This window comes from Tursiops truncatus, chromosome 2, assembly GCF_011762595.2.
Source record: "Tursiops truncatus isolate mTurTru1 chromosome 2, mTurTru1.mat.Y, whole genome shotgun sequence".
Lineage (NCBI taxonomy): Eukaryota > Metazoa > Chordata > Mammalia > Artiodactyla > Delphinidae > Tursiops > Tursiops truncatus.
The window spans coordinates 167669247-167695855 of record NC_047035.1 but is presented as its reverse complement, the minus strand read 5'-3'; the positions used below and the strand labels follow the sequence as shown (position 1 = coordinate 167695855).

Genomic DNA, 26609 nt, shown 5'->3' with positions numbered 1-26609 from the left:
CACACTCCCTCTGCCCCCAAACTCACCTTTTTCAAAAGCTTAAGAATAGACTCATGAAGTAGGAGGCAGAGAAACAATTAGAAATAATGAGAGCCGATGGTGACTGTCACAGTCTTCTGTTGACTCAAGATTCAAGATGGCGCACCCCATGGCTGTCCAATCTACAGCTCTACTTTCTTCCTCTTTCTTGTTAGGATGGATGAAAATTATAACCTCTTGCCTCATGGAGTCAGTTTCCAACATGCCATCTTTCCAGATACTCAAGAGAACAGAAGGATGTTTTCCCAGTGGCAGCAATGGTGACTTTTTCCAGTGACCGGGAGATCCAAGAAGACAATTGGTAAGAATTGGTACCCTGTGCCAGAGCAAAATAATAGAATAGCTACATTTTGACGCAGAGAGTCAAGAGTGCTCTTCCAGAAGCTCAGACCAAGGACTATTTTCCTCCGTGCCCCCGACCGCCACTCCCAGCAGTTAACAAACCCTGCTCATAAACCTTCGACTCCTGAGGCTTTACTGTTGGGCGTGGAGTTCCTCACAGTCAGGGAACAAGGTGGGATGAAGGTTGGCACGCTGTGCCTCAATTGCCTCTTCTGTCAAATGGAAACAATAGTAGCATCTACGCTATAGGGCTGATACCATAGGATTTAACTCTGTAGGAAATGTAGATATGTAAAGCCCTTAGCATAGCGCTTGACAGAGAAAGTGCTCAATACATGTGAGCTGTTATGACTACTACCATTATTATTATTACAATTGATAGCATAAGGCTACTCTGATTGATAGCATAGGGCTCTGAGGAATTTTCTAAGAGGAAAGAAAAGTCCTCAAGAAAATGAAATGAGAGAATTATAGTAGCGAACACTTCTATGATTCTTATCTATAGCTATTAAGACGTAGAGGTACAGGGTGACCAAGGTAGTCGTGGACCGTAAGGGTCAGGATGATTTGGGGCATGAACATATAAAAGGGGTATTCCAATCTGAGGCATTAGCCAGAGTTGTGGGGACATTCTGAGGACTGTCACTTTGCCAAAGCAGTGGCATTGACACAGTTGAGCTGGGACGATTGTGGGACCAGGTCAGGAGAGGTGGTGGCCCATGGCTCGCAGTCTCCCATCTGAGATGTTTTTAGGACCACATGACAGACTACTGGAGAGAGTTCTGATGTGGGTGTCCCCCAGGACAAGGACTTTTTTGTGGGTCAAGGAACCAATCTGAACATGTTGGGTGGCTTCCTTCTTTCCACCCGTCTGTGCTGGCCTTGCGAAGAGTGTCTTTCTCTCGTCTGGTGGGTTGGCCTAGGGGACGGCCTTGTTCTTCCAAACCTCCTTATCTTCTTCCCTGGCTCCCTGGCACCTGGAGGCCTTCTGCATGTTCTTTGCACAGAACCTGTTCTCACGATGGGCAGGGGTGTCCAGCTAAGGAAAAATGTTGATTCTTGCTTCCTAGACATTATCAAGGGTCCCTTCCTCAGGCCTACCCTACTGACAGATCTAGACTCCTCTGACCCCTCCTCCATGGTTTGCCAGAATTTTCTGAACTCTGCTCCCAGCATGGTTCCAAGCACCTGTTTGTTTTTCTGCTCTTAATCTGTACTGGTACCCACTCCACATTGAGCTGGACCTACCAGGTGTCAGCCTGAGTATCCCTGGCTTGAGTCAGACCTTAGCATGTTCCAAATGAAATCTTTTTGGTCTCCGTCCTTTGCTTCTCCATTTTTATGGGAGTTTGCTTATTTTACTAAATCTTTGGTAACAGTAGATTTGTATCAAAAGATCAGATGTTGTTCCAAAAACACCTTATAGCTTAGCCCCCAGACTCTTCAGGTGCATCACTAATTAGCCCTATGGTCACATAATGAAGCTATTAATATTTCCCTGGAATTAGATATTCCATCATTAGAAAAAAATAGAACAACAGGACCATGGAGAATTGTTTCAAGGTGAAGGCAGTTCTATTTCGGGTGGTCAGATGTTGATTTTGGGGAGAATCTCTTTTCCCTTTCATCACCCTGGTCTCTTAGATAACAAGGGGGTGGGTGTGTGCATTGCCCTGAGAGTCAAAAGCTTTGGGGGAAGAAAATTAATTCTTCCAGATTGCTGAGCTGCTGTGTAGCTGAATTTACGCATTGGAACCAATGGACCTTGCACGTTTCAACACCTTAGCTCCTTCCATTTTTATCCCTTGTCCTCTTTGAAAGGTACCACATCAGACCTCAGTTAGCTTGTTACTTTTAAAATTTAAATTTAAACTAAAAATAAATTGGCTTTTTGGTAAATTTTAGCATTTACATTTTATGATACTTGAGAAATTTTTACTTCCTCTGCAGCGAGTAAAGTAGTTGTAAATTGAAGATCTCAGAGTTAGATGAAGAATTGACAATTACTTGCTCTTTTCTTCCCAAAAAACCCACTAAAACTTCTCTGCCTTTTCCTTTTGAAGGTGAACATCTTATTTTCTCTCCTACCCAGAATAAATACATCACGTTACATCAGAAGCAGTCTGTTTTTCCTATGGTGGTGGGTCCTCAGTCTTAGGAGGGATCAGAGGAGCTGTTCAGGTCACCTTTTGTTTAAAAATTTATTTTATTGAAGTATAGTTGATTTACAATATTGTGCTATTTTCTGCATAGTAGAGTGATTTCATTATACATATATATACATTCTTTTTCATATTCTTTTCCATTATGGTTTATCACAGGATACTGAATATAGTTCCCTGTGCTATACAGTTGGACCTTGTTGTTTATCCATCCTATAGATAATAGTTTGCCTCTGCTGACCCCAGCCTCCCAACCCACCCCTCCCCCCTTGACAACCACAAGTCTGTTCTCTATGTCTGTGAGTCTGTTTAGTAGATAAGTTCATTTGCGTCATATTTTATATTCCACATATAAGTGATACGGTATTTGTCTCTTTCTGACTTGCTTCACTTAGTATGATAATCTCTAGGTCCATCTGTGTTGCTGTAAGCAGCGTTATTTCATTCTTTTTAGGGCTGAGTAGTGTTCCGTTGTATATATGTACCACATCTTCTTTATCCGTTCATCTGTTGATGGACATTTAGGTTGTTTCCACGTCTTGCCTATGGTGAAGAGCGCTGCTGTGAACGTAGGGACGTGTATATCTTTTTTGTTTTTGCCGCTGTTGTTTGTGGCTGCACCGTGCAGCCTGTGGGATCTCAGTTCCCCGACCAGGGGTCAAACCCCTGCCCCCTGCAGTGGAAGCATGGAGTCTTAACCACTGGACCGCCAGGGAAATCCTAGGAGCGTATGTATCTTTTCGAATTATGGTTTTGTCTGGATATATGCCCAGGAGTGGGATTGCTGGATCGTATGGCAACTCTATTTTTAGTTTTTTGAGGAACCTCCATACTGTTTTCCAGTTTACATTCCCACCAACAGGAGGGAGGGTAGGAGGGTTCCCTTTTCTCCACACCCTCTCCAGCGTTTGTTATTTGTAGACTTAATGATGGCCATTCTGCAGGTCAGCTTTTTGTTTCAGTTAGACGTTTGCTAATCAGAGCACGTGAACCTTCCGCATGCTCTGAGGCCTTTATGAATGGCCCTGGACGTTGCACGTTACACGGCTTCCCTGTATTCCATGCTGTATCTTAGAGGATGATAAATCCTAGAGGAACACTGCCGAGCTCTTGTCCTTTTCCCTGCTGCTGCTCTCTAGTCCCCCAGTCAGCCTGATCGGTGGATCTGGGCCTTGGTTGTCAAGAGCGCATTTCATTCCTTTCCCTCAGAGGTCTCACTCTCTCAGAGCATCACGTGAATCTGGGACTGCAGTATCAATCCAGAGGTTAAGAAATGGAAGCAGAGGACGATCTTATGTAGGGAAGCTTTTTGTGATGCACACCCAGGGTGACATGCAGCTTCGTCCTCAGCAGGCAAATAAATCCTCCCATTCTCTAGTTCCATCCTCAAACATCCCACCCACGCCTCAGTCAGTGGAAACACATTCTTGCTTTCAAAAGTTGCCGGGAAGTCAGCATCATCGTTACTAAGTATTCAGCGTCTCTGGTGCAGTATCACGGTGTTAATGGGACCTCAGGGGACGTCTGTGGCAGGTCAGAGCATCCATCCCCTTTACTGGCAGCGTTCTCTCCACACCAGCCAAGAACGTTTTCCTTCCTCTTCTCTTCTCTGCTGGGTGAGTGTAACACAGAACAGAAGTCGGCTGTTCTCCCCTCTCTGCAAGTCCTGTCCCCTAGGACCAAAACCCAGACTCACCCACACTTACATCAGTCTGTCCTAGAATGTCATGGGGTTGAAACAAAATCTGTGAAAGACCTGCTGCCATTTTTCTTTACCTTTTTTGGAATCTGGAAGGGTGGTGGGGAAGCTGTCATCCTCCGAACTGCATGGGAAGGAATGTCGACTTTTCATCAGAAGATCGAAATTGACTCTGACATTTCCAGAGGCGTGACCTTGGGAAGGACCCTTTATTTCTCACAACTTCAGTTTTCTCATCCATAAAATGGGGCTAAAACCATGTAAACTGTCTCAGGTTGTTGTAAGGACCTAATTAGAGAACATGTTTGAAAGCACTTAGTAAACTATACAAAGTGATGCAAGGGTTTACGACTAAATTGATAATTAGAGAGTATGGCTTTATAAAAAGTGATGCAAGGGTTTACGACTAAATTGATGATTAGAGAGTATGGCTTTAAATGTTAAAGAATACGTAGCTTTTGAAAAGCTGCTTACTTCTTCCCAGGGCGGTGGCAGAGTGGTGGCGGCAGTGCTGAGGGGGGATGTGTGTTAGAGACGGGAACGGTGATGGCGAAGCTGTCCTGTGAGCTGTAATTCATTCAACGGTTCATTGGGTTCTGGCCAGGGAGCACGTCTTTAAAAATTCATCTCTTCAGTTATAAACATATAACACATTCAGGTGGGTTCCCAAATCTAAGTATAAAATGATAGTAGAGTTTTTTTCCCCCACCTCTGACACCCGTCTACCCAGTTAGTTACACCTACCGTCTAAACAAGTAGCCACTGTTAAGTTTCTCAAACATTCAATGAGTATTTTCACCCAATAATGTGATTTGCTGTTGTCTCTGACACCAGCGGTACTTCACTATGCACATGCGCTTCGCTATGCCCTGCTTTATTCACAAGTAGAGCTTGAAGATCTTTCCATATCAGTGCATGTAAATTGCTCTAGATAGTATTCCACTGTATGAATGTCTCACAGTATATTTAATCAAGTCCCCTGTTGATGGGTCGTTCCGTTGTTTCCAATCCATTGCTATTATTAAAGAGTGCAGACGTGTATGACATTATACATACCTCATTTTGTGGGATTGTTGATTCCAATCTTTAGCAAATATTTATTGAGTGCCTACCTTGAGGCAGCTACTGTGTTAGATACTAGAGTTTCAGCGTTGGGCAAAATACAAAGTCCCTGATCATGGAGTTTATAGTCCTAGTGTTGGTGGTTGACATGATCAAAAGACCACATTAATGACTTCATAATTTTATTTTTTAATTAATTTTTATTGGAATATAGTTGATTTACAAGGTTTCTGCTGTGCAGCAAAGTGAATCAATTATACATGTACATATATCCACTCTTTTTTAGATTCTTTTCCCATATAGGTCATTACAGAGTATTGAGTAGAGTTCTCTGTGCTGTACAAGTAGGTCCTTAATAGTATAATTTTAAGTGGAAATAAATACTCCAAGGAAAGGAAAGGAAATCAGGAAGTCTGGTGTAAACTTCAGGGTAAAGAAAACGTTTTCTGCTGAATTGATTCTGGGGCTAAAATCTGATGGAAGAGAGGTATCCTAGTTAATTTTGGGGTAATGGGGTCATGAGAGCAATCCAGAGAAGGAGAAGAATCTGTGCAAAGGCCCTGTGGTAGCAGGGTCCATGGTACCTTTGAGGGAACCAAAGAAAGCCTCTGTAGCTGGAGGAAAGGGAGTGAGTGAGAAGGATGAGGCCAGAGCACAAGGTGGGGCCAGACCATGCAGGGATTGATAGATCCTGGTGAGGATCTGGGCTTTGTTCTAACGGTAATGGGAAACCTTTGATGTTTGGAAAGCAGAGGGTGATGGGACCAAATTCACATTTATAGAAAGACAAAGTGACAAGAGTGGAGAACTGGATTGGAGGGGATCCGGGTGATATAGTAATAAGTAGTGGTGGTTAGAAAGCTACCAGATAGATGTTGGTCTAGGATGGAGGCAGGGAGCATGGAGCGATGTAAGCAAATTTGAGAGATATTTAGGAAATTAAATCAGTAGATGTTAATGACAGGTTGAATATGGGTGGTAAAGGAGGTGGGAGGGTCAAAGATAACGTCCTGTGTTCCTGGCGGATGGCATGCCAGGACCAACACTGATAAATGGGAATAGGACAGCTTTGGTAGGAGATTCATGAGCCCAGTGTTGTACATCTTGAGTTGAGGTGCCCTTGAGCCGTCCATGTGAGATCTTGACGAGGTGGTTGCATCTATAACTTTGCAGCTTTGAGAAGAGCTCTGAGTAGAACTTACACCTTTGGGTCTGAGCCATAACTAGGTGTCAGCTGAAATGGGAAATGGGTGACATTTCCAAGGGAGAGGGCTTAGAGTAAGAGTAGAAGCCCCAAGGTAGGACCGAGTGGTGTAGAACGCTAACACTGGTGGAGAAGGAACAGTCAGACAGATACGAGGAAAACTATGAAAGTCAATGGCACAGAATATCTCTGAAAGGATGAGTGATCGACAGAACCAAAAGCTGTTGAGAAGTCAAGATGAGGGCTAAAAAGTAACCAGTCGACTTCGGCAGAGGTGAGGACAGTTCCATGGAGTGAGGGAGTAGAGTCTAGGCTGTGGAGGTGGGAGGAGGGAGTGGGACAGGAGGATACGGAGATGGTGGGGGTGGACGACTCCTTCAGGACGTTTGGCTGTGGAGGGTTGAATACAGATGAGGCTGCAGGTACAGGGCGCAGAACGGTTGAGGGAGGGGGTTTTGTTGTATTTAAAGATGGCAGCCATCCTGGTTAAACCATCTTGGTCCCTGTTTTCCTACTTATCAGATGCTGTCTTCCCAAGTAGACTAAACTACTCAAGGGCAGGGATATCTATTTTATTCACTGTTGTATACTGTTGTGCATTTTTATGGTGTCTTACACATTTATTGAATAAATTATCTCTCATCCAGAGAGCTCTGAGGCCTTAGGAAGCAGGGGTCTTCTCTCTCTCCCTCTCTATTTCTGTTTTCTAAATTAATATTTAAAATCCACATACAGTAAAAAAATTTTTAAATATTTATTTATTTATTTATTTATATTTTGGCTGCGTTGGGCCTTCGTTGCTGCACGGGCTTTCTCTAGCTGCTGTGAGCGGGAGCTACTCTTTGTTGCGGTGTGTGGGCTTCTCCTTGCAGTGGCTTCTCTTGTTGCGGAGCACGGGCTCTAGGCATGCGGACTTCAGTAGTTGCAGCGCGTGGGCTCAGTAGTTGTGGCTCTTGGGCTCTAGAGCACAGGCTCAGTAGTTGTGGCGCACGGGCTTAGTTGCTCTGCGGCATGTGGGATCTTCCCAGACCAGGGATTGAACCTGTGTCCCCTGCATTGGCAGGTGGATTCTTAACCACTGTGCCACCAGGGAAGTCCGTATACAGTAAAATTTGCTTTTTTCACGTATAGTTATGTTTTGGCAAATACACATGGTTGTATAATCACGACTACAGCCACAATGTAGAAAAGTTCCATCATTGCCAAAACCCTCCCCTGTGCTGTCGCTATATAGCCAGACCCTTCCCCAACCTCAACTCCTGGGAACCTCAGTGTGGACTGCCATCCATAATGACTGTACCAATTTACATTCCCACCAACAGTGTACAAGGGTTCCCTTTTCACCATATCCTCAATAACACATCTTTCAAGTTTTGGATAATAGCCATCCTAACATCCCATTATGGTTTTGGTTTGCATTCGGCCATTTGCATGTCTTCTTTGGAGAAATGTCTGTTCGGGTCCTTTGCCCATTTTAAAATCAGGTTTTGTTGTTTTGCTATTTACTTGTATGAATTCCTTATATATTTTGGATGAGATAGATGGCTTTCAAATATTTTCCCCCTATCCATATGTTGCCCTTTCATTTTAATTGATTGTTTCCTTTGCTGTACAGAAGCTTTTTATTTTGACACAATTTTTGCTTTTGTTCCTGTGCTTTGTGGGTCATATCTAGAATATTATTGCCCACACCAATGTCAAGAAGCTTTTTTCCTATTTTCTCGTAGTTTTATAGTTTTGGGTCTTACATTTAAGTCTTTATTTTGAGTTAATTTTTGTATATGTGTGTGAGATAAGGGTCCAGTTTCATTCGTCTGCATGTGAATCCAGTTTTCCCAACACAATTTATTAAAGAAACTATTCTTCCCCATTTTGTGTTCTTGGCATCTTTACTGAAGCTCAGTTGACTGTAAATCTGTGGATTTGTTTCTGGGCTCTTGATTCTATTCCGTTGGTCTATCTGTTTTTATGCTTGTACCATACTGTTTTGATTACTGTAGCTCTGTAATGTAATTTGAAATCATGAAGTGTGTTGCCTCCAGCTTTGTTCTTTTCTCAAAATTGCTTTGGCTATTCAGGAGATTTTGTAGTTCCACACAAATTTTAGAATTGTTTTTTTCCACTTCTGTGAAAAATGCCATTGCAATTTTGATAGTGATTGCTTTGGGTACTATGAACATTTTAACAGTATTCTTCCAATCCATGAACATGGGATATATCTCCATTGATTTTTGTCTTTCTCTCATCAGTGTTTTAAACTTTTCAGTGCATAGGTCTTTCACCTCCTCCATTAAATTTATCCCTAGCTCTTTTGTTCTTTTTGGTGCTATCATAAATGGGATTGTTTTCTTCATTTCCTTTTCAGATAGATTGTTGCTGGTGTAAAGAAATACGACTTTTTTTTTGATATGTTGATTTTGTATCCTGCAAATATACTGGATTCATTCATTCTAATCTTTGTGGTGTCTTCAGGGTTTTCTACATATGGAATTGTGACATCTGCAGACAGAGAATTTTACTACCTTTGTTCTAATGTAGATGCCTTTTATGTCTTTTTCTTGCTAGTACTTCCAGTATTATGTTTAATAGAACTGGGAAGAGGGGGAAAAACTTTCAGTTTTACCAATTGATTATTATTATTTTGCTGTGGGCTTTTCATAAATGGCCTCTATTGTTTTGAGGAAATTTCTTTCATATCTATTTTATTGAGCATCTTTTATCATGAATGGATGTTGAACTTTGTCAAATGCTTTTTCTTCATATTGAGATGATCACATCATTCAGATCTTTCATTTTGTTAATGTGCTGTATCACATTGATTGATTTGCATATGTTAAACCAACCTTCCATCCCAAGAGTAAATACCATTTATTCATGGTGTATAATCTTTTTGATGTGTTGAATTCAGTGTGCTAGTATTTTATTGAGGATTTTTGTATCTATGTTTATCAGAGACATTTGTCTGTAGTTTTGTCCAGCTTTGATATCCAGTGAGGCTGGTGTCATAAAATGAGTCTGGAAGTAATCCCTCTACATGTATATTTTGGAAGAGTTTAAGAAGAATTGGTATTAATTTTTATTTGAATGTTGGTAGAATTCAACTGTGAATCCATTTGGTCCTAGGCTTTTTGCTTTTGGGAGTTTTTTGATTACTATTTGAATCTCCTTATTTGTTACTGGTGTGTTCAGTTTTACTGTTTCCTCTTGATTCAGTCTTGACAGGTTGTATATTTCTCAGAATTTTTCTGTTTCTGCTAGGTTATCCAATTTGTTCACATAATTGTTCATAAATAGTCCCTTATGATCCTTTTTACTCCTGATGTATCTATTGTAATGTCTCTTTCGTTTCTGTATTTATTTATTTCAGTCTTTTTTCTTCTCAGTTTAAGTAAGGGTTTATTGATTTTCTTTCAAAAATTCAACTTAGTTTTTTTCTGTTGTATTCTAGTCTCTATTTATTTCTGCTCTGATCTTTATTTTTTCCCTTCCTGCTGCTAACTTTGGGTTTGTTCTTTTGTAGTTCATTGAGGTGTGTAAAGTTTGGTTGTTTACTAGAGATCTTCTTTTATAATGTAGTCATTTATCACTGTAAACTTTTCTCTTAGTACTGCTTTTACTGTGTCCCATAAGTTTTGGTATGTTGTGTTTTCATTTTCATTTGTTTCAGTGTTTTTAAAAATTCCCTTTTAATTTCCTCCTTAACCCATTGGTTATTCAAGAGTGTGTTGTTTAATTTCTGTGTATTTGTGAATTTTCCTCTTTTCCTTCTATTATTGATTATTCCATTGTGTTCAGAAAAAAATGCTTGGTATAATTTCATTCCTTTTAAACTTGTTAAGACTTGTTTTGTAACCTAACATGTGATATATCCTGGAGAATATCTGTGTGTGCTTGAGAAGAATGTATACTCTTCTGCTGTTGGGTGAAAAGTTTTCTATATGTTTCTTAGGCTCATTTGGTCTATACTGTTGTTCAAGTCTACTCTTTTATTTTAAATTTATTTATTTATTTGGCTGTGCCAGGTCTTAGTTGTGGCACACAGATCTTCGTTGCAGCGTGCAGGATCTTTAGTTGCTGTGTGTGGGATCTTTTAGTTGCGGCATGTGGTATCTTTTAGTTGCGGCATGTGGGCTCTTAGTTGTGGCCCATGAGATCTAGTTCCCTGACCAGGGATCGAACCCAGGCCCTCTGCATTGGGAGCCTGGAGCCTTAACCACTGGACCACCAGGGAAATCCCCTGTTTAAGTCCACTCTTAATTGATTTTCTGTCTAAGTGTTATCTCCATTATGAAAGTGGGATACTGAAGTCTGCTACTATTACTGTATTGCTATCAATTTCTCCTTCAGATCTGTCAATATTTGTTTTATATACTTAGGTGCTCTGATATTGGGTGCATATATATTTATAATTATTATATCTTTCTATTGAACTGACCCCTTTATGATTATGTAATGACCTTCTTTATCTCTGGAGACAGTTTTTTTTTTTTTGCGGTATGCGGGCCTCTCACTGTTGTGGCCTCTCCCGTTGCGGAGCACAGGCTCCGGACGCACAGGCCCAGCGGCCATGGCTCATGGGCCCAGCCGCTCCGCCGCATGTGGGATCTTCCCGGACCGGGGCACGAACCCGTGTCCCCTGCATTGGCAGGCGGATTCTCAACCACTGCGTCACCAGGGAAGCCCTGGAGACAGTTTTTAAAACCTACTTTGTCTGATATTAGGATAGTCACTCCTGCTTTCTTTTGGTTACCATTCACATGGAATATCCTTTTCCATTCCTTCACTTTTAGTCTCTGTGTCTTTGAATCTAAAGTGAGTTTCTTATAGATATCATACAACTGTATCTTAATTTTTTTGTATCTCTCCAGCTACTCTGTATCTTTTTATTGGGGAGATTAGTCCATTTATGTTTAAAGTGATTATTGATGCAGAAGGATTTACTGTTGTCATTTTGTAACTGGTTTTTGTTTGTCTTATAATTCCGTTGTCTGTGTTCTTCCCTCTTGCTATCTTCAACACTTTGTGCTATGGGGTTTTTTTTTATTGATAGGTTTTGATTTCTTTGTCTTTTTTTCTTTTGTGTAACTTCTGTAGGTATTTTCTTTGTGGTTACCAAGGGGCTTACATAATATACTGTATAGTTATAACATTCTGTTTTAGGCTGACAACTACTTAACTTCACTTGCATACAAGAAGTCTTGTCTTTTACCTCTCCTCCTCACTGCATTATATGTTCCTGATGTCACAGTTTACTTTGAGTTTCACATATTCATTAACATTTAGTTGTTTCTAATGCTTTAGTCTTTTATAGTCTAAAGTAATACAGTATGGTCTTTGTTTATATATTTACCAACTAGTTTCATTAACCAACTAGCTTTCTTATGGTCTCATATTTCTGATCAGTGTCTTTCATTTCAACTTGAACTGCCTTTAGCATTTCTTGTAAGGCAGGTGATAGACTTTCTTAGGCTTTGTTTGTCTGAGGAAGTCTTTATCTCCCCTTTGTTTTTGAAGGACAAGTTTGACAGAATTGTGTTCTTGGTTGGCAGTTCTTTTCCTTTTTTTTTTTTTTTTTTTTTGACTGTATTGGGTCTTAGTTGTGGCATGCAGGATCTTCATTGAGGCATGCGGGATCTTTCCTTGTGGCGCGCGGGCTTCTCTCTAGTTGTGGCAAGCAGGGGTTTTTTCCCTCTCTAGTTGTGGCATGCAGGGTTTTTTTCCCTCTCTAGTTGTGGCATGCGGGCTTAGTTACCCCACAGCATGTGGGATCTTAGTTCCCCGACCAGGGATCAAAACTGTGTCCCCTGCATTGGAAAGTGGATTCTTTACCACTGGACCATCAGGGAAGTCCCTTCTTTCAGTATTTTAAATACATCATTCCACTCCTTTTGACTGGCAAGAATTCTGTGAAAAATCCTCCGATAGTCTTATTGGAGGGGGTGCAGAGTTCCCGTCTACGTAACAAGTTGCTTTTCTCTTGCTCCTTTCAAAATTCATTCCTTATCTCTAATTTTTGACAATTTGAACGTAGTGTCTTGGTGTGGGTCTCTTAAGATTCATCTTATTCATCTCTAGGCATCCTGGATCAGGATGTCTATTTCTTTCCCCAGATTTAGGAAGTTTTCAGCCATTATTTCTTTCAACAAGCTTTTTGCCCCTTTCTCTCTCTTCTCTTTCTGAGTCCCCCATGATGTGTACATTGGTCCACTTGGTGGTTCCCCATAAGTGTCTTAAGGTATCTTCACTCTTTTTCACCTTTTTTTTTTGCTCCTCTGCTTAGATGATTTCCACTGATCTGTCTTTAAGGGTGTTGGTGCTTTCTCTCGTTTTATCTGGGATGCTGTTGAACTTCTCTGTTGAATTTTTCACTTCAGTTATTGTATTCTTCGGCTCTATGATTCCTCTCTGGTACATTTTTTTATTTATGTTTTGAGCATACAGATCCTGCCCATATTTTGCTAGATTTATACTTCATTATTTATTTGTATTCTACAATCAATGATACTGCTTTTAATGTTTTTATTTCTAATTATTGATTGCTTGTCTGTGGAAATACAATATTTTTTTATATTTACTTTGTAACCCACAATCTTGCTAAACTCACTTATTAGTTCTAAGAGCTTTTGTAGATTCCATGGCTTTTTTTTTTTTTTTTTAATGTGGTGCGCGGGCCTCTCACTGTTGTGGCCTCTCCCGTTGCAGAGCACAGGCTCCGGACGTGGAGGCTCAGCGGCCATGGCTCACGGGCCCAGCCGCTCCACGGCACGTGGGATCTTCCCAGACCGGGGCAGGAACCCGTGTCCCCTGCATCGGCAGGCGGACTCTAAACCACTGCACCACCAGGGAAGCCCTCCATGGCATTTTGTGTGTAAGTTATTATGTCTTCAATGAAGAGAGAGAGTTTTATTTCTCCCTTTCAAGTCTGCCTTTTTTTCCTATTGCATTGGCTAGGACTTCCTGTATGAGGTTGCATAGGAGTGATGAGAGTGGACAGCCTGTTTTAAGTATGCTATTTTTAGTTTTTGGTGTTCATGCCTTTTATCAGGTTAAGGACGTTTTCTTCTATTCCTAGCTTGGTAAGAATTTTAACCATGAATTGAAGTTGAATTTTGTGAGATGCTGTTTCTGCATCTGAGATGATCATGACATCTTTCTTCTTCAGTTTGTGATAAAGTGAACTACATTGATTGTCAAATGATGAACCACCCTTGTATTCTCAGGATAAATCGCATTTTTTATATATTGATGGACTTAATCTGATAATATTTTGAGAATTTTTTACATTTATGTTCATGAGGAAATATTGGTCTGTAGTTTTCTTATAATAAAATAATCAAAAAGTGGGCATCAGGATAATATTGGCCTCACAAAATCAGTTGGGAAGTGTTCTTTCCTCTCCTTTTTTTTAGATGAGATTGTGTAGAATTGGTATTTTTTTCCACTAAATGTTTGTGTATTAGTCTTCTGTGGAAAACAAAATACCACATAATGGGTGGCTTAAACGAGAGAAATTTATTCTCTGTCAGTTCTGGAGGCCAGCAGTCCCAGATCAGGGTGCTGGCAGGGTTGGGTTCCTCTGGGTCCCTGTCTGCGGCTTGCACAAGGCCGCCCTCTTGCTGCCTCTTCACAGGGTCGTCCCTCTGTGCGTGAGCATCTTTAGCGTCTCTCCCTTTGTCCTCATCTCCCTTCTTATAAGGACACCAGTCTGGTTGGATTAGGGCCCACCCTGACAGCCTCATTTTAACTTAATGACTGATTTAGAGGCCCTACCTCCAAATACAGTCACATTCTGAGGTACTGGGGGTACACAGTTTTGGAGGAACACAATTCAGTCCATAACAGTTTGGTAAGAATTTATCAGTGAATAGTCTGGGCCTGGAGTCTTCTTTTGTTGGAAGTTTCTAAACTACTCACTCAATTTCTTTGATAGGACTACTTAGGTTGTCTGTTTTTCTTATGCCTCGTGGCAGTGCAGATCTAAGACTAGGGTTGGCCGCAGTGCAAGGCTGGGTGAGGAAAAAAAAGAAAAAAGAAGAAAACCAGGGACTTCCTCCATACTCTCTAGTACACTGGGGCTCCTTTTCTGGGTCTTCTGGATAGAAATAGATTTCTCCTAGAGTTTTTGCTGCATAGGTCAACGACTCAGCCCCCTTTATTCAGGTCCCATTCAGGTCCCCTAGTTGTTTTCAGGGTCTTCGTGTATTATGTGCAGAGATTTTAACATACTCGCTAGGAATCATAGGCTGTGTTCAGTTTACTTCATCGTGACTGGCACTGGAAGCTGATGTTTCTGTTCGGCCCCGTTAAGAACATCTGGTCCATCTTGCATAGGACATACTGCAGGGAGGGAAATAACAGTATTTATTTTCTGATGATCAAAAGCAAATAGGAATGGGAAAGAGGATCTGTAGTTTTTCAAGTGAAGTTTGAGACCAAATGGGTCAAGAAAATCATAATTCAGTTCATCAGTATCTTCCATGAAGCCCTAGAAGTATTTGATTTAAAATGTCCCTGGAACTTTGTTTTGCCTAGACAGTCTAGTTAACCAGATAATTTGTTCAAGAACGAAGACATCCCTTAGGGATGGAGGAGTATGACATCAGTTTAACAAGAATGTGTCCACTTGTTAAATGCAAGTTAAATACTTTTCTGTATTTATTCTTCTTTGATACCACATCAAAACTCAAAAAGTAATAGTTTCTTAAAAGTTAGTTGCAGTACAGAATCTAAAACCTTATCAATGAACTTTTTGAATTCCTACATGAAAACCCAATAGTCTTTCTTGTACTTTGAATGGATTTTTTTAGTTCATGTGTGATTTTGTAACATGATGAATTGACCATGTGAAAAATATTAGTTCAGAGTTATACAGATCTTGAAAATGTTGAGATTTTTAATTATACAATATTTTAAAAAGTTCTTTTCATCAATATCACCACTGATCTCATCAGGAAAGTCTCAAAGTAATGGAAAAACATCAAGCACAAAGTTTTCTAAAATTCTGATTTTTGCCTGAAAGCTCAAATTTTATCCCTGGCAACAAATACTGCTTGTTTTCCTTGAAGTGACAGACTTACTTTATTCATTTTCAAGAAAATGTCTATCAGACATTCAAATCTATAGTTTGTCATTCATTCTTTCAAGGAAAAATAGTCTTTCACAAGGAAAGCTACTAGTTCAGCTCAGAACGCAATCACCTAAGTGCTTTTCCTTGAGACACGACCATTGTACCTTGATAAGCAGCAGAAGTGCTTTGTGTCAGCTTCTGATTTCTTCACACAGAGTATTAAAAACGTGTCCTCAAGGGTCAGGATTTGATTAATGATTTTTCACTGATTCATCAAGGACATTCTTAAATTAAACGGCCTTCTTCTTTTCTGCCCACACAAGGCACTGAAAATAGGTCATTCATTTGGCCAGACAGAGCCAGAACTATGAAGTAGGTAGGGTTAGGGTGGTGGTCTTTTTCATTTATTCATTTATTCAGACCTTCATAGTACACATATTTATTGAATACCTGCTATATGTTAGGCACTGAGAATAGAAAAGAAAACAAGCTTCTGCCCTCCTGGAGCTTATACTGTAGTGGGATGAGGGAGGGATAGTCAATACATCAGTCAATACATCAGCCCATTAAAAATGGCAGGTAGGGCTTCCCTGGCGGTGCAGTGGTTGAGAGTCCGCCTGCCGATGCAGGGGCCATGGGTTCGTGCCCCGGTCCGGGAGGATCCCACATGCTGCGGAGCGGCTGGGCCCGTGAGCCATGGCCGCTGGGCCTGCGCGTCTGGAGCCTGTGCTCCGCAATGGGAGAGGCCACAGCAGTGAGAGGCCCGCGTACCGCAAAAAAAAAAAAAAAAAAAAGGCAGGTAATGATGTGTTTGGCCAAGAATTGAAAGAGGGTGGTAATTGACAAAGAGGAACTAGTAACTACTTTAGGTTGAGGAGGTAACACCTACACTGAAGTCTGAATGACACAGTTCCAGCTGTACGAAGATCAGGCAGCAAAGCGTTCCAGGGAGAAGAAAAAGCCGGTGCCGTTGTGCAAGACAGACCGTGCTTGGCATGCTTGGGGGGTGGAAAGGTGTGAAGGGGAGCGATATTGGTGGGGAAGAACAGAATGAGATGAGTTTGGAGAGGTGAGCAGGAGCTGGACCATCTAGAGCTTTCTAAGCAAGGGTAAGAAGTTTAGATCCTTGTGCTTTGGGGAGCCGTTGAGAGGAGTGATGTGCCCTGAGTGACGGTGTCTGGGCCTAGGGGTCGGCAGGTGCTGGACAGGAATGGCTAAGTTCAGGGGACACTTGGAAGTGGGGCTTTTCCTGTGTTCCTCCAGTGTTCCCTGATCACAGTGTACTCTTCCATCCCCACTTTTTAGGGCTTTTCCTCTTTTTCCTCTTCCTAAAGAGCCTTGGCCACCCCCAAGGTGTTGGCCTAGTACCCTATTTTGTGCTGCACAATTTACACTTTGGGGAATATTTGCATCTTAATTTACTAGTAATTTGACTCTTTACGAACAGAGTTTTAAAGTGGCAATTTGCCTCTCCCTAGGGTTTTAGGATGAGCCTTGGGTTCTGACATTGATTCAGTACCAATTGTGACTCTGCATATCACTTACCCACTCTGAACCAAGGTTCCTTACCTGTAACACGGGTCAGATTATACCTCCTATGCTTTATTCATAGCACTGTATAAAAAACAACTGAAACGACATATTTAAAAGTACACAGTCGTGATTACGTGTGAGACGTTGTGTCTTGGCTTTCATGCCCCGTGTGTACCCATTCTCCATCACGTAGCTCACAAGAGTGAGAATAAAAGATCTTGAGGCAGGCGTGCCTTTATTCCATCAGTAGAGATTTTTGATACTTCCTACATTCTCAGCATTGTGTCGTGTATTATGGAGGATGTGGTAGAGGAAGACGACCTGGTGTCTGAACTCAAGCATCTAGTTAGAGAGATACGGTTAACCCATGTGGAAAGATGGATACTGCTGCTGGGCCTAATGACCCAGTGGGAAGGATTTGGATAAGTGGCGAGAAGATGGAGTCAGACAGGAAAGAGCATGGAGGGAAGCCCACAGGTGAGGATGTGTTAGGACAGCAGAGCTGCATTGGGGGGTTGGAGGGCAAGTGAGGACACTTGTTAGCAGGTCCACGCGGGAGTTCTTGATTTGTTATCAAGTATGTGCAGTTCATCTGAAAGGAGGATTCCCTCCAACATGTTGTAGAGGTGATGGCTTGTGGCTGTACTTCGCGGTCTATTTCCTCTTGACTTCTGCCTTCAACTCTGAGCTTTATTGAAATACTTCCATACTTTGAAACATTGGCTAATGCTCTGACTGTATAGTTAAAAATTTAAAAAAAGCTCACAGACTTCTTGTTTTGGAATAAATATAGATTCACAGGCAGTTGCAAAGAAATGGAGAGAAGTCTTTGGTACCCCTTGCCCATTCCCCCCAGCTGAGCACATTGTGTAACTAGCGCAACAGCAAAACTCGGTAATGACATTGGAAAATGCACACAGCTGATTCAGATGCTACCAGTTATACACGCACTTGTTTGTGTGTGTAGCTTCCTGTCACGACCAACAGAGTCAAGATACAGAACCGTCCCATCACCCCAGGCTCCCTCGTGCTACTCCTCACAGCTACACCTTCTCCACTGCCCATTCCCAAACCCTGGCGGCCACTCATCTGTTCTCTTTCCCCAGAATTCTATTTCAGGTGTTACATGAGTAGAACCATATAGTTTATGGAACTTTCTGAGATTATCTTCCTTCACTCAGTATAATGTCCCTGAGGTTAATCCAAGTTGTCGTATTTCTTTTTATTTACTGAGTAATAGTCCATGTTATGGATGGACCATTGTTTGGATAACCATACACCCCTCAAGGACATTGGGGAGTTCCCAGTTATGAGCTATAATGAAAAAAAGCTACTCTGAACATTCATGCATAGGATTTTGTGTGGACAGAAGTTTTTATTTCTCTACAGTAAATACCTAAGAGTGTTGTATGCTGGGTCATCTGATACACCCATTTGTCATTTTAAAAGAAACTTGCAAAATATGTTCCAAAGTGGCTGAATCATTTACAATCCCACCAATAACGTATGAGTGATCCAGTTTTTTACATCGTTGCTAGCATTTGCTATTGTCATATTTTTGTTTTAGTCATTCTGATAGGTATGTTCTCACTGTGTTTAAATTTTTTCCAGATATAATTCACATACCATAAAACTCACCCTTTTAAAGTATATTATTTGATGGTTTTTAGTATATTCACAGATATATGCAACCATCATCATTGTCTGTATTTCCAAAGCATTTTCATCCCTCCAAAAAGAACCAGTACCCATTACCAGTCACTCCCAATTCAGCCCTCTTCCCAGCCCCCGACAACCACTATCCTCTGTCTCTATGGATTTGCCTGGTACAGACACTTCTTATAAATGAAACCTTATACTATCTGGCCCTTTGTGAACGGCTTCTTTCACTTAGCATAATGTTTCCAGGGTTCATCCACGTTGTAATATGAATCTGTACTTCCTTTATATAGCTGGGTAATACTCTATTGTATGAATACACCACATTTTCTTTCCATCAGTTGATGGACATTTGGGTTGTTTCCACATTTGGCTGTTGTGAATAATGTTTCTAACAACATTTATGTACAAGTTCTTGTGCATCTGTGTGTTTCCATTTCTTCGGGGTATTTTCCTAGGAGTTGAATTGCTGGGTCGTAGGGTACTTATATGTTTAGCCTTTGGAGGAGCTGCCAAACTGATTTCCGAAGCAGCTGCAGCATTTTCCATTCCCACCAGCAGTGTGTGAGGGTTCCAGTTTCTCTACATCTTTTCCAACACTTGTTATTATCTGTCTGATTGATTCTAGCCATCCTACTGGAAGTGAAGTGGTCTTTCATTGTAATTTTGTTTTTTCATTTCCCTGATGACTGATGATTTGAGCATCTTCTCATGTGCTTACGGGCATTTGTGTAGCTTCTTTGGAGAAATGGCTATTCGTCTTTTGCCCAGTTTTGAATTGGGTTGTCTTTTTATTGTTGCGTTGTCACAGTTCCTTACATATTTTAGATACTAGACCCTTATCAGATATATGGTTTGCCAGTATTTTCTCCCATTCTGTGGGCTGTCTTTTCACTGTGGTTTCAATTTGTGTTTCCCTGATGACTGCTGACGTTGGTTATCTTTTCACCTGCATGCTTTACCATCTGTATGGCCTCTGATGAAATGTGTGTTCATATCTTTTGCCCATGTTGGTCATTTCTTCCTACTAGAGCTGTGGCTGTAGACATTCTCCTTTAGAGTATATACGTCTTCAAACTCATCTCTGCAGCAGCACTAAGATGGATCAGAGACACAACTGTTAAGCTACGCGTCGCTATAGATTTTTTAAATTGTGATTAAAAAAACACGTAACATGGAATCTACCCTCAACAGTTAGGTACACAGTACAAATGTTAACTGTATGCGTGTCGTTGTACAGCAGATTTCTAAGACTTCTCCATTTTGCACAAACTGAAACTCTAGACCCGCTGAATAGTAACTCCCCATTCCCCCCACCTCCCGGCTCCTGGCAGCCACCAGTCTGCCTTTGCCTCTGAGTTTGACTACGTTACGTTCCGTAGACCAGTGGAACCACGCGTCATTTGTCACTCTGTGAATGCTTTGTTTCACTTCACAGTGTCCTCCAGGTTCATCCATGCCGTAGCCGGTGACCGTGCTATAGATTTGGATCCATGCGAGGCCAGTTCTCATTTTTAACTCATTAATAATCACGTTCTCTCACCATGACTCAGTTTCTCCATCACGGAAAACTTGGCCGTAACTAAACTCAGAGCTTTGTGACTAATCCGTACTCTCGTCCTGTGGACCGCCTCACAGGTGGCAGTTACGCGCGCCTTTGCCAAAGAATCAGAGGTCAGCAGGAGAAAGTTCTCATCCTGGTTTGTTGAAGAGGCTTCACTGAGTGGCCTCATTTCTTCATTAATTTTTCATTTATTGCATAAGGAAGCTCACCCTTTAATCCCCAATCCATTCCAGAGTACCTCAGCACATATATCCTGAAATGCAGAAGGGAGGGCCAACAAGGGGTCTGGTTCTCAGTAAAGGGTCTTCTATGGCCCCAAAGGGAGGATGCTCAAGCTGGCCTCCATCTGGCCCCTTGAGGCACCCGGTTCTCGGGGAGTTGCTATGGAAACGTGCTCCAGTACTAGGAGGAAAGGAAATGAAGCATTCCGAGAGTCTCGCAGGCTAGGCAATGGACGTTCTGACATCTCTTCCCCAAGTCTCCTGCAGTTGCTTTCTTTGTTGAGTTCTTTATGTTTCACTGTTCCCATGTGGACACAGAGGCTGAATGTGTTGACTGTCCTTGTAGAGGCTTTACAACGCAGCATGAGAGATGTATAAGATCTCTGCCCATAAAGCTGTGGATTGAAATGAGAAAGGATGAGCGTTTATTGCCATTATCTTGGAAGCTAAAAATCTGCCACCATCTGAGCTCTCCTGTACGCATCTTAGCTCATGCAACCTGGAAAACGTATCTTTGTCTTTATGCTTTTTTCTTCCCCAAACCCCCTCCACCCTGTAGGCCCTTTGCTTCTGCATCATCCCATCCCGGGAGGTGATCAGCAGCTTCAACTCTCCCCGGTCTCAGCACACACTGTGGTTTTGCGCACAGGCGGGGGCCCCTGGGGATGGATCTCGGTGGTCAGAACAAATACCACCTGTGAATTTTGAGCCAGAGGAGATTCCTCCAGTCTCCTCCATACTGCCAGACCCTCAGGGATGCTGTCAGGCTTCAGTTCCCATGGCTGGTTGAAATCAGCTGTGACCCCTGCAAGAGCCACACTTCCCCTGGGGGCCTAGGCAAACCCGGATGCTGCCAGCATGTTCTGGGGTTGGTGTCCCTGGAGCCTACTCAAGGCCAGTCCATTTACTCTGCACAGATGCAGAGAGAAGAATGTCGGTGCTAGAAGGGAGCCGAAAAGTCTTCTAGTCAACCCCTTAATGCACCATCACGGAAGAATTTTATAGGAAAACAAAGACCTGCCCCAGAGCTACAGCTCTACCTGCCCCAGAGCTACAGCTCCATAAACATTTACATTTTAAAGCGTTAGATCCTTTAATTCTAAAAAAAAAGAAAAAAGAGTAGGAGGGGAGAGGGCAGGGACATGATAGGGGAAGGGGATTAAGAGGTATAAATTACTAGGTATAAAATAAGATACAGGGACTTCCCTGGCAGTCCAGTAAAACACTTCGCCTTCCAATGCAGGGGGTGCGGGTTGATCCCTGTTCAGGGAGCTAAGATCCCACATGCCCTGCGGCCAAAAAACCAAAACAGAAGCAATATTGTAACAAATTCAATAAAGACTTTAAAAATGGTCCACTTAAAAAAAATCTTAAAAAAAATAAGATACAAGGATGTAATATACAGCACAGGGAATATAGCCAATATTTTATAACTTTAAATGGAATATAATCTATAAAAGTATTGAATCACTGTATTGTAAACCTGAAACTAATATAGTATTGTAAGTCAACTACAACTGAAAAACAGTGAGTGGAACAGGCCACTCAAGCAACAGTGGGAACGCAGCTTTTCTTTTCTGGGCAATGCCTTGGGTCACTCAAACCACATAGTTGATACCACCCAGACACCATCCGTGCACAAGCCCAGGCCCAAGTTTGTTCCTCTGTCCAGTTCTTCCTAAGGAAGATTAAACCTGCTTTACTCCAGGTGTGTCTTTTATGAGTATTTATCTGTCTCTAATCTGGTCCTAAGCTACTAATGAAGAGGGATCCTCTCCTTTGAATCCAATATATTCCTTAGGATTAGGTTCAGGCCAAGGATCAGAAAACCCAGGAAGCTTAGGTAGAAGTTTGTTTCTCACTCTTGTGAAAGTCAGGTAGGCAGGCCAGGCTTGAAAGGAACGCCCTGGGGTCTGGCCCTTCCATCTGGTTACTCCACTGTGCATGGTCTCCATGACTAACTCGACTCATGGCCTAAGATGTCCACTCCAGCTCCAGCCATCACGTCTGCATTCTTGCCAGTAGGAAGGAGAAAATGTTAAGAGAAGGACATGCCTTTTCCCTTCATGAAGCACTTCCCAGAAGTTGTACATTATACTATTCTACCTACCACTTCTACCCACATCCCGTGGTCAGAACTTGTTCACATGGCCGCACTTGGCTCAAGGCAGCCGGGATACGTGGGTTCTCACCTGGGCAGTTACAGTTAGTTACAGCCAGTTCTCACAGGACTCTGTTACCGAGGAAAAGAGAGAACCAATATAGAGGGGCCACTGGCAGTGGTGTTTGGCTCTTCTGCTATTTAAATAACCAAATGAGTCTTCCCTCCCAGGGACCCTGAAAATCAAATGTGATGTTGCAGTCCATTCACAGCCCCACTGCTTCCCAGGTGTCCTCATAATGTCGCAAGAGATAAATGAACTGGCCTAGGGACAGGGACTTGAGCTCTGACCAGACTTGTTGGTCGTCAGTTGGTCACCAGGTGTTTATTTAGTGCTCCCAGACTTAGGGCATATAAGGGCAAACACTGTCTGATAATGACCTTCATTCCCATCATTAAGATTAAAGAGAGAGACCAGCTGCTCTAGGAAGAGTCCTGCAAGTACAGAGAGAGGGGGAAGGGGTCTGAGGTGAAGGTGGCCCCTCCCCTCATCGTGTATGTGTGCTGCCTTCCTTCAGCACATCCGATTCTCATCCCCGCCATCCCTTTGACGAGGGAACCACCCTGACCCTACGGTGACTTCTGCAGACATCTAAGCTCATTCATAACATGGATGTTATTAGCGTAACTCTCCAGGGATCATGTGATTCTGAAGTCCTTGCAGACCATTTCATCGCAGTCTGCTGTGAACCAGGAACATATGTGAAATGTAGCAGTTTTCCAAACTGTAAAGTCTTATTCCCAGGAGAAACAGTGTACTGGGGCTTGGCTTGGGGGGGAAAAACTCAGTCACTCTTTTTCCAGATGCCTTGTTTCTCTCTGTGGGTGTTGCTTCTGTAACTGAGATAGTCTGGTGTATTTATGCAATTTTCTTTTCTCTGTAAAACACAGCTGCCAGCAGGGTCCTGTGCTTTGCCAAAAAATCAGCCTGTTTTTAGTTAAGTCTGCTGTGTTTACACAGAAGTAAAACTGGAGATAGGGAAGGTCCTGGAATGGGCACTTAACCCATCCGAGCCAGGTCTATCCTCTCCAAATTTAAAGGCCTCCAGTCTTACTTTGATGAACTGTGCTGGTACATAACAGTCTTTATTTTCAGGAAATGGGGAGTTAGCCAGTTAAGATTTTTACTAAGTCACTGGCTATAAAGTTATTGATTTTGGTCACTCTAGATTGCTCAGGCTTTGATTTCATCATTCTTTTAGGTAATTATCATGATTTGGTTGGAATCTCTAGTGTGTCTCTGTGTGGCCCCGTGTGAGAGAGCTGACCTTCCCAGAGTGTCTAATTTATTCTTTTTATTTTATTTATTTTTTTAAATTTTTATTGGAGTATAGTTGATTTATAATGTTGGGTTAGTTTCTGCTGTACAGCAAAGTGAATCAGTTATACATATATCCACTCTTTTTTAGATTCTTTTCCCATATAGGTCCTTACAGAGTATTGAGTAGAGTTCCCTGTGCTATACAGGAGGTCCTTATTAGTTATCTATTTTATATATAGTAGTGTGTATATGTCAGTCCCAATCTCCCAATCTAATTTATTCTTAGAGACCAGCTGATATCTGGACAGAATCAATCCATTTCTACTGTTTATCACATACTAGTAATCTGCATTATAAAATATAAAGCTTCCTTCTCCGGCAGCTTAAAAGCTGCAGTTGGATGGGTTGGATGGAAGTTGAGCGCTTGAGTAGGCATTTAGCTTACTCCAAAGAAGGGCAGCTTTTCTGTTGGAATGGGGAGATCAGAAGATGCAGTTATGTTTAAGGAATGAGGAAGAAAGTTGAGGAGACTATTCTGCCCCCCCCGTTTCTCTCATACACACACACACACACACACACACACACACACACATACATACATACATACATACATACATACATACATACATGGAAGTCTTTATTTCTCTATAAAGCAGGAAGTAAAGTCATCTGCCAGGAGTGAAGAAAGAGGCGGTAGGAGAAGGGTTTGCGCAGAGTGCTGAAGGCTGGCATCACAGTTGTGAGCGACAGGAAAGAGTTGACTTGAGACACATAAAGGAAGGGCTGGGCAGGGTTGAAGCTGGAGACGCTGAGTTTGTAGCGGAAGCAGTCAGCATCTGGGAGTAGAAGGAGAGAAGGTAGATCTTTGGTTAGATCTGGAGCTGCTGTACTGTTGGGGTTTTTATTAAAAGGACAAGAAGGCAGAGGGGTTGCGGGTATGAGAACATAGTTGAAATTATGGATCACTTATTCATTCATCCATTAAGCAAATATTTATGAAGCAGCCATGGGAGACAGGGTGGCTGGCTAGGGAAGGAGGTGAAGTCAGGAGTAAACGGAGAGGTGAGGAGGTAAGAAGCCTCAGGAAGTCAAGGACCAACAGAGGAAGTGAGGGCGTGAGCAATCTGGAAGGATGACAGTGGAAGCCGGTGTGTAAATAGCTCAGCATGTGTGCCAAGCGTTATTTTAGATTTTGGGGTAAATTAACTCATTTAACTCTCACAGTAACTGTATGAGAAAGGACTATTATTTTTCTTATTTTACAAGCATGGGAAGGTTAAGTAACTTGTCCAAAGTCTCCCCACTATTACAGAGCTGGAATTTGAACCCAGATAGCCTGGCATCAGAAAGCCCAGGCTTTCACACACTGTACTTACACTGCCTCTGGGAAGGTGTGGTCAGAATGGGTGCAGAATGTTAAAGGTGGAGTGGTTCCACGCGATTACCCCATACTGAAGACATCCATAGGAGAAAGGGGCTAAAGCCCGGAATAGACAAACATCCCTGAAGGCAAGATCGAGGTGCATTATCCGTGTGGTTCCTGTGGGGAGAGAAGAATGGGCTAAAAGCATTCACGGGTGTAGGCTGGTGATTAGAAGGCCAGTGGATGACAAATGAAGAAGTGGAGATGGTCATACAATCAGATGGCCTGAGTCTGAAAGAAAGCTCCAGGGTTCTCATATGTGAGTAGAGGAGGAATAGTTTGGAAATGCCATTGTCGGGGAAAGAAAAAGCGAATCCCTTCTCCCAGCCCTGCAGCCTGAGGGACCGGGAAGCTGTGTTCTTAGGGACGAGCCAGGCTTTAGCGAAGCAGGCAGATGGAAGGAGGATTGTCCCTGTGAGATGAAGGTGCTTGAGGATTGATTTTCTATACTGCAGAGTTCCAGGGATTTGGGACGGAGGAGGGTGTGGGGAGTCTGGATCAAAGCAAAAGAACACAGAGAAAATTAGAGTGGGAGCAGGGCCAAGGATGGGAGACAGAAGGGGCCAACATTTGGGGTGATGACAGACCTGGGCAGATTGTTTGCCTTCAAGGGTCCAGGTAGGGCCCTGGTGTGAAGTTGCATGGGCCTCCGTGCAGGCCAAGGCCCAGGTCATGATCGTCGTCCAAAGGGCTCGGGTTGGCCTTCCATCTGAGCCAGGCCAGTGAACATGCTTTCCGCAGACCATCAGCTTTCCTTTAGCCGTGGCAACAAGCTGTGAATGGGCTTATTCTGAGGGACACTCTATCCCTGTCCAGCATAGAGCTCCGTGACAGTCTGGTGAAATGTAAGGAGCCCTTTTCAGAGTAATAGTTTAAATGCATAAAATAAGATGCCCAGGGTTACAAAGGCAACCAATTTTATGTACACAGGTGATCAGAATATGAAAAACGAATTTGTGATATAGAAATATACATGCTCTATTGACACATTCTAAAATAAGAACTAGCTACAGGTCTAATAAAAATTTCAAAGTAATGATGAGCAAAAGGACTGAAATTGGGTCATTTATAGAGACATGGATGGACCTACAGACTGTCCTACAGAGTGAAGTAAGTCAGAGAAAAACCAATATTGTATATTAATGCATATATGTGGAATCTTAAAAAAATGGTATAGATAATCTTATTTGCAAAGCAGAAATAGAGACACAG

The 26609-nt window shown here is 42.2% G+C and overlaps 1 pseudogene; it reads left to right on the top strand.

The window, feature by feature from the left end:
* LOC117310590 (coiled-coil domain-containing protein 3-like) overlaps positions 1-26609 on the top strand; it is a 66400-nt pseudogene that overhangs the window by 4070 nt on the left and 35721 nt on the right.